The following is a 9467-nucleotide window of genomic DNA, read 5'->3' on the forward strand; positions in this document are numbered from 1 at the left end:
CCATTCCAGTTTTGGTCAATTCAAAATTTAGCTTATTATTATTGTTGGCAAACAAATGATTATTAATAAATGTACATGAGCAGAAATGGGAAAGTCTGAGTATGAGCTACTTAATGTTCATCAAATGGAAGAGAAATCCCTCCATATGTACCAATCAGTAATTTAACATGAAGATTTTAAATTCGTGCAGATTTTCTGGATGGGCTGAATTTAGTGGTCACTCCAGGACTACACTGTTCAGGGAAACATCACAAAAGCTGTAATCTGAAGGTCAGGTATCTCCAGCTACTTGTGCTGCTATGGCTGTATTACATAATCATGAGCTGGTAAGTAGATCTAAAAATACAGAGTCTGGCCACTGAAACTGCCTCTCAGGACCCATATTTCATATCCTTGCTTGAAACATCAACATAGATGGCCTCCACCTCAACTCTGCATTCCAAAACTCATATCATATATCTTATGAGAGGAAAGCAACTTATACACAGAGCCCCTATTGTAGAGATTGAAAAATGTAATTTTAGTAACCATAGTAACTAAAAGGATAGAATGGATATTAAGTAAGCCAATTCATAGTGTTTATCACGTATATGATGGGGAGAGTCTTATCACTCTAAAAGTTCCTGTCTGCCGTAGGAGAATTTGGACACTCATTAATAGTAGCAACTTGAATTTTTTTCCATGCTAGGCAAAGTATCAAAGAAATGTATTTTCTACTCATGGTGACTGGTGTGAGGTGGTATCTCATTGTGGTTTTGATTTGTATTTCCCTGATGCTGAGTGATGTTGAGCATTTTTCATGTGTCTGTTAACCATTTTTATGGCTTCTTTGGAGAAATGCCTGTTCATGTGTTGTGCCCATTTCTTGACCAGATTACTTGTTTTTTGAGTGTTGATCTTGATAAGTTCTTTATAGATTTTGGATACTAGCCCCTTATCTGATACATCATTTGCAAATATCTTCTCCATTCTGTAGGCTGCCTTTTGGTTTTGTCAACTATTTCCTTTGCTCTACAAAAGGTTTTCATCTTGATTAAGTTCCTAATAGTTCATTTTTGCTTTTATTTCCCTTGCTGTGGTAATGTGTCTACCAAGAAGTTGCTGCTGCTGAGGTCAAAGAGGTTGCTGCCTGTGTTCTTCTTTAGGATTTTGATGGATTACTGTCTCACATTTAGGTCTTTCATCCATTTTGAGTTTAACTTTGTGTATGGTGTAAGAGAGCCATCCAGTTTCATTCTTCCACATGTGGCTGTCCAATTTTCCCAACTCCACCTGTTGAAGAGACTGTCCTTTTTCAATTGGCTATTCTTTCCATTGGATATATTTTCTTGAAGATTAGTAAGTTAAATTTTAAAAATTCAGGAATTTAGAAAAAGGAATGTATTATTTTGCACTATATGTTTTTTTTCCTATTCTGTTTACATATTCCTCAAATATTTAACGAGAGCATACTATGTATCAGACACTTCCTAAGTACTGGACATTCAGCAGTAAAAAACAAAACAAAATGAAAAAATAAAAATAATCTATGCTGAATTACTTTGCATAGCTTGGTGAGACAGGGTTCTATATTAATCAAATGCTCCAGAAAATATGATTAAATTAAAGAAAAGTGTACAACAAAATGATGTGAAATATGTATACAGAACTTCCTTGACTTCTAATGGGATTACATTCCAATAAACCCATTTATTGAAGAAACTATTTTTTCCCTGTGAGCCCTGTGAGTAGTCTTGGCTCCCATGTCAAATGCTAGTTGATTATGCATGCATGCATTTATTCTTGGGCTATTGATTCTGTTCCATTGGCCTATGTGTCAATTTTACACCTGTATTATACTGTTTGGATTGATGTATTTATAGTATAGTTTGAAATCAGGATGTATGACGTCTTCAACTTTGTTCTTCTTTCTCAAAATTGCTCTAGCAACTTGGGATATTTTGTGGTTCTTTACAAATTTTAGGATTGTTTTATCTATTTATGTTAAAAAACAGAATTAGAATTTTGGTAAAGATTACATTGAATCCACATATAGCTTTGGGTAGCTTGGACATCTTAACAATGTTAATTCTTCTGTTCCCTGAACACAGGATATTTTACCATTTATTTCCATTTTCTTCAGCTCCTCTCATCAATGTCTTATACTTTTTCATGTATATATCTTTCACCCCCTGGGTTAAATTTATTCCTAAGTGCTCTATTGTTTTTGATACTATAGTAAACAGGATTGTTTTCTTAATTTGTTTTTTCAACAATTCATTATTAGTATATAAAACCATAACTGACTTTTGTATGTTGATTTTATATCCTGCAATTTTAATAAATTCATTTCTTTGTTCTAACATATTTTTGGTGGAGTCATTGGACTTATCTAACATCATGTCATATCCACACACAAACAATTTTACTTCTTACCTTCAAAAATGCATGCCTTTTATTTATTTTTCTTTGCTGGTTGCTCTGACAAGGACCTCTAGTACTATGTATTACGTAGTTATGTAGCATTATGTAGTTATGTGGTATAAGTCATATATTCTTGCTTCACTCTCCTTCTTTTTTCTTTTTTTACCCTGACTAGATAATTTCAAATTTCCCTTCTTCTAGTTCACTGATCCTTCCTTCTGCTTCATTGAGTCTGTTGCTTAAGCTCTCTGTTGCAACTCTATTATCTCTTGATGTCATGTTAGCTGAATACCAGACATGGTGGGAGAATTTACACCACAAAAATCATCAAATATTATAAATTATTTTATCATTTCCCCCCAGAAACTGGCATTAGCCATTTTCCAACATGCCACTACTTTGGACACATGAAATATAAAGGTTAACAGTATATGAAACAGTGTTTGAGCGACAAGCAAGAACTCAGAACAATTAGTCTTTATCTTAGGAGATTTAGACCTTACCTTAAAAAGAATAGAAAGGCTCTGGAATTCAATGTCACATGACATTATTAATTTGCAATTTGAAGATACCACACTACCTGCAGTAAGGATAATGAAGTGGATTGAGAAACTAGAACCTGCAGAGACATCAGTTCAGGAGTCTAGAGTAACTCATGAAATTAAGAGTATTAATTAATATTTAAGAGGTAACATAGATTGAAACTGCAATGGATTAGAAAAGGGGGTAAAAGGGAGTGTGACATGATGGATAATTGACAATTTGACAGATAGTAGTGTTGCACCATGATAATGAAAGAATGCGGAAAGGTGGGCCACTTGAAAGAAGGAGCCATAGGTGTCTTTAATTTGTTGACATACTACATCTAAAGTATCCTTGAACTACTCAAATTTGTTGAGTAGGTTGTTACTTTAATTTTTTGTTCTTTGGTGATCTTAAGGAACATGCAATTACCCAAAGAAGTTCTAGTAATATAAATACTGTCTACTTTCTGGGAATCCTCTATTTCTCAGAAATCACATAATTTTTCCTAAGGGTATGGATGCTTTGGAAATAAAATAATAACCAAAATATCATGTCATAAATCCACAGAGAAAGAGATTATTAATAAAGGTAAATTAGACTTTATTCTACATGGCCATATACTCATCTAAATAGCAGGCACTCAATTACTGTGAGAGAGAAGGCCAGACTGGATACAGGGTAAATTGTATCATATCTTTGGAAATATATTTAACTTAGACCATGAAGAATCCTGATAAACTGCTTTAAAGTAAAATTAGGCTTGAAATATTCAGATTTGACATACAGAAACATAATCATTCTTGCTTGGAAAATGGCTATATAAACGCTGATAAATGTTTGCCCATTCACTCTCCATTTTCAGGGGTGAATGCAGCTTACCACTTTGCTATATGAGAGCACACACACAAAAAATTCATATATGTTGCAAACCATTTTGCATCACTTATATCCCAGTTACCCTTTCCTAAGGGCACAGTATGAGATTCTCCCATTAAACTATAATAATGCTCTTGGCTGTCTTATTTGATTTGTGATATAATGAGTTTATATCAAAAATTTACTTATAAATCTTTTTTAGAATATGTAACATGTAGCAAATAGCACCAACTGACATTTGAATTGTGTTTCATATCTAATCTTATTTGATCCTTGGTCCTCACTTCCTCACTGCACTATTACTACATACACTGGTTCTCAGAAAATAGAACCAGAGAATCCAAAATGTTTGCCCAATGTTCAAATACCTGCCTGCTTGGTGAATTCAGTCTATATATTCCTTATTATGTCACAACTGATAGAACATGATTAATTCAAACTAACTATTACTTTACTAATTTCAAAATCAAAAGTCAAGTTCATACTCTACGTCCAAAGTCTTGAGACAATCATTAGTAAATGCATTGAGAGGTAAGTAGGGTCAGAAAATGTTAGTCTTTGATTCGAGGCTAATTTTTTTTAATGCTTTATCATTAAGTAAAGTGAAATAATTGTACACTTACAGTGAAGAAATATAAAATAAAATCAGTATTTTAAGAGACAAGGATTTTTTTTGAATTTATTTTTTTTATAAACATATAATGTATTTTTATCCCCAGGGGTACAGGTCTGTGAATCGCCAGGTTTACACACTTCACAGCACTCTGTTCCTGGGAATCTATTATTCCAAAAGCATGCCCAGAGCTATGTATATACCCAGGAATGGCCTAAGAAAATCCTAAACTTTCTTTCTGGCTGACATTGAAGCTCTGTGCAAGAAGCAAGTGAAGGCTGAAGCAAAACTGTAAACTGTCTATTGGGATGAGGAAAGTATGTCCCCAAACACACAGAGCCCCTCAACAAAAACTAGGAGACATACAGGTTTAAGGCATTTTTAAAATTCCATTATTAGCCAATCACTAAGCTAATCAAGCATACACCCTAATAATTATGCACCAAAAAAGCACACACTCTTTGCAAAAATTCTATCAGGAATGTCATTAGAAAATGTACCGTAGGGGCACCTGGGTGGCTCAGTGGGTTGGGCCGCTGCCCTCGGCTCAGGGCATGATCTCAGGGTCCTGGGATTGAGTCCCGCATTGGGCTCTCTGCTCAGCAGGGAGCCTGCTTCCCCCTCTCTCTCTCTCTGCCTGCCTCTCTGCCTACTTGTGATCTCTCTCTGTCAAATAAATAAATAAATAAATGGAAACGTACAGTAACAACAACAGTCCATAAGGAGGCTGGCATATGTGTTTAAAATCTGCAGTGTGGACCAGCAGGCTCAAGACCAGATTTAGGGTGCCTGGGTGGCACAGTAAGTTGGGTGTCTGACTCTTGGTTTCTGCTCCAGTCATGATCTCAGGGTTGTGGGAGCAAGCCCTTTGTCAGTGAGACTCCACGCTCAACATGGAATCTGCTTATGACTCTTTATCTCCCCTGCTCCTCTTTCTCTCTGTCTCTGTCTCTGTCTCTCTCTCTCTCTCTCGGCTAAATAAAGCAATCTTTAAAAAAAAAAAAAAAAAAAAAAAAGGAAAGGAAAAAAAAGACCAGGAAAGCTGATAGTGCATTGCTAGACTGAATGATGACAGGCAGAGACCCAGAAGAGATCATGGTGTGGAGTAAGTCTAAAGAGAGTCTGCTGGAGAATTTTTCTCTTGCAGCAGAAGGCCAGTCTTTTTGTCCTATTCAGGCCTTCAGCCAATTTGAAGAGGCTTACCCCCATTTTAGAGGGCAATCTGCTTTACCCAAAATTCACTGACCTATATGTTAATGCTATACAAAAAACACTCTCCAAGTTTACACACAAAATTAGCCATTGCAAATCCACCCCTTGTCAATCTGGCTTATCTTTAAACCATACTTAATTTCCCAATCAAGACTGCCTTATACTGGGGAAAGGGATGATATAGTTTGGGTTGTATGCAGGGAAGTTGCACCATGTAAAATGGAAGTTCTCTGCATACAACCCAAACTATATCATCCCTTTCCCCAATATAAGGCAAAATACCTAAATGATGTAAATTCTTATCCTTGACATCCTATAACTGAAATACTTTTTAAAATTAACAATACTTAAATTTAAAATTTAAAATTTAAATTAATTTAAAATTAACAATAACAATTAATTAATTTAAAATTAACAATACTTAAATACTATGATATGAAGTCCATACATCTTTTGTTACATGGTAAGGGGATAAGAGAGAGAAGAAAACAAGATATATGCTTTAACATAGTCATAATAAAATGGAGAGGAAATACTCATGAAAATTATAGAACTTGATTCTGTCATTGGTCACATAGCCATAGCTGATATTCATAACTATGATTTTCAACTATCCATTCTGTATGCTACTTGACTTTATTAAGCAGTTTTGTTGGTGATGGTTCTTTACTGGTAGTGTGACCCAAGCATTCATTCTGAAGGGTCTAGGCCATTAAAAGTCCTAGCTGAACTGCCCTAATCACATAGCACAGTGATCGTAAGATACCCTAGTATGTCTGTGTTCCACAAATTTCCTTGTCTTCATTGTGGAAAAACAGTCCAATTCCTCTTCATAACCAGGATAAATTACCTTCACCAACATAGTAACTTCCTTCTATGTTAATTCAAAGACATGAGGAATCTAAAATGTCTGAGTGGCAGTATTTATCTCCAGTTCAATTCCTCCCTCTGGATCTAAGACCTCAAGACCCACAAAGTATAGAGTTGTGGGAACAGGAATCAAAAATTTCACTATTTGAGTACTAAGGATAATAGTAAGTGGTACTACTACTATTTCTACCTGTTGTGTTTTTTTTTAATATTTTATTTATGTATTTGACAGAGAGAGAAAGAGCAAGCGCAATGGGGGAGTGGAAGGCATGAGAAAGGGAGAAGCAGGCTTTCCACTGAACAGGAAGCCCAATGTGGGACTCAATCCCAGGACCCTGGGATCCTGATGTGAGATGAAAGCAGATGCTTAACTGACTGAGCCACCTAAGCACCTCCTATATCTACCTCTTGATTCCTGGACCCATGCATCCTGGTTATTGGATAAAGAGCACTGTATATTAAGCATTGATTCAGAGCATCCTAGAACTTTGTCTCAGCCTAGAAAGTTGCCACCTAGCTGGTATTGTAACTGAGTCTTCAAAAGGCAATCCCACAATTCTAATAAGCCAGCCGCTTCAGGATTGTGGGGAACATGGTAAAATCATTGAATTCAAGAGCATGATCCCATTTCTATACTTCATTTTCTGTGAAGGTAGTTGTTTGCTCAGAAGCAACGCATGTAGAATATCATGACAGTGGATAAGACATTCTATAAGTCTATGAATGGCAGTTTGGGCAGAAACACTGCATACAGAGAAGGTAATTCTGTACCTAGAGTGTTAATTCCTATAAGAATGAAACACTACCACTTCAGTGATAAAAGTGGTTCAGTGTAAACACCAGGTAGCTGGCTGAACACTCTGGGAAATGGTTCCATACTGGGGACTCAATGTTGGTCTCTACCTCTGGCAGGTTGAGCACTCAACAGTGACTACAGTTAGGCCAACTTTGGTGAGTATAAACCCATGGGTAACTTCCATCCCTGCCACCTTAGCCACCTTGTTAATGAGCCCAGGGAGTAATGACGTGTGTGGCTGCAGAAACAGAGGCTGACAAGCTGTCAGAGAAGTCATCCTATGGACCTGATTATTAAAATATTCCTCTACAGAGGTCACTCTTTGGCATAGACATGAGACATAAATAACTTCATGATTTTCCCTATTCAGAGAAGTCTATCCACATTCCTCCTCCCCAGACTTTCTTGTCACAAAAGTTTTCATTGTATTTCTTCTAAATTCCTGATCATCCAGCCAAACCACTGGCCACAGTCCATACATCAGTATATAATTGCACATCTGGGCATTTAATCTTCAGAGAAAAATAAACAACCAAGTGCACTACTCAAAGTTCTGCCCACTGGAATGGTTTCTCCACATCACTGTCCTTCAAGGATGTTCCAGAATGGGGCTACAGAGCTACAGCTGTCCACTTTTCTAATTGTTCCTGCATATTATGGAGACTCCTTTGTTTCCTAAGTGTTTCCTTCTTTCAGGTGATCATAAAGAACTCTCCATGAGGCTATGGGTGCAGGCTGGGAGAGGAAATGTAGCATGGCAAGGGTAAGAACTTGTACCTTTGGGCCACTTCTTCATGAACCTTACTTGTGCTTTTAAGGTCTGCTCAGGCCCCATATCATAAATGCAATTTCCATTTGATGATAGATTTCTGCTGTGTATGCCCAACACTGTGACTTGGTAGGTAACACCCAGTTCATGATGCGCAGCTCAGGTTGCATAGGTAATCAGTTGCCCATGATTAAGCATCCAGTTTTTACTATGGACCAACAGAAAGCCAAGAACTGTTTTTCAAAAGGAGAGTGAGTAGGTATCTGTGGATCATGGGACTTTCTCCAACATCCTAAAGGCCTACACTGTGATTCACCTATAAGAGACTGCCAAAAAGTCTAAAGAGCACCCAAACCTGCCACTGACACACTTAAAGCACCATTGGGTCTGATGGGTCATATGGCCCATAGCATGACCACCTTGGACCTGCTGCAGACCCTTCTTTTCTTCTGGGCCTTAATTTTAGACACTTGGTTTATGGCCAGAGTAACACATTCAGATGAGGACTATGTTCCTTCTAAACTCCAAAGAGGCCTACTAGACATTGCATCTCTTTTTTGGTTGTAGGAGGGGTCAGTTTTAACACTTATCTTCTACCTTAAAAGAGTATGCCAGTTTACCACATATTACTGCAACCCTAGAAATTTCAGTATGGTAGAAGTCTCCTGAATTTTTGTCAGATTTATTTCCTAACCTCCTGGCACGTAAAGTCTTATCAGTAAGTCTAGAGTAATTGCTACTTCTTCCTCATTAGGTTCAATCAGCATAATGTCATCAATGTAATAGACCAGCATGATACCTTGTGGGATAGAAGGATGATCAAAATCTCTGCAAACTAAATTATAACATAGTCTGGAGATTTGATATACTCTGGAAGTAGGACAATGAAAGAACATAACTGGCCGTGCAAGCTGAGAGGTAAATGCTCCTGGTGGTCTTTATAAATAGGGATTGGAGGGGAGGGGGGAAAGCACCTGCCAAATCAATAGTGGCATATCAGGTATCAGAGGAAGTGTTAATGTGCTCAAGCAATGAAACCACATCTGATACAGCAGCTGCAACTGAAGTCACCACATGATTAATCTCACAATAATCTCCTGTTATTCTCCAAGTCCATCTGTCTTGTACATAGGACAAATAGGCAACTAGAACAGAGATGTGGTAGGAATCACCACCTCTACATCCTTCAAATGGTGATGCTAATCTCTGTAATCCCTCCAAGAATATGACATTGCTTTTGGTTTATTATTTTTCTAGACAGAGCCAGTTCTAGTGGATTCTACCTGGCCTTCCCTGTCATACTACCCTTATTCTAAAGGTCAGTGAACCAATCTGGAGATTCCTCCAGAAGCTGAATATCTCTACTCCAATTACGCTTTTCAGAACTCGGGGATATCAGGGAC

The sequence above is a fragment of the Mustela putorius genome, unplaced genomic scaffold (genome assembly GCF_011764305.1).
Source record: "Mustela putorius furo isolate JIRA1106 unplaced genomic scaffold, ASM1176430v1.1 tig00000031_pilon_pilon_pilon, whole genome shotgun sequence".
Classification (NCBI taxonomy): domain Eukaryota; kingdom Metazoa; phylum Chordata; class Mammalia; order Carnivora; family Mustelidae; genus Mustela; species Mustela putorius.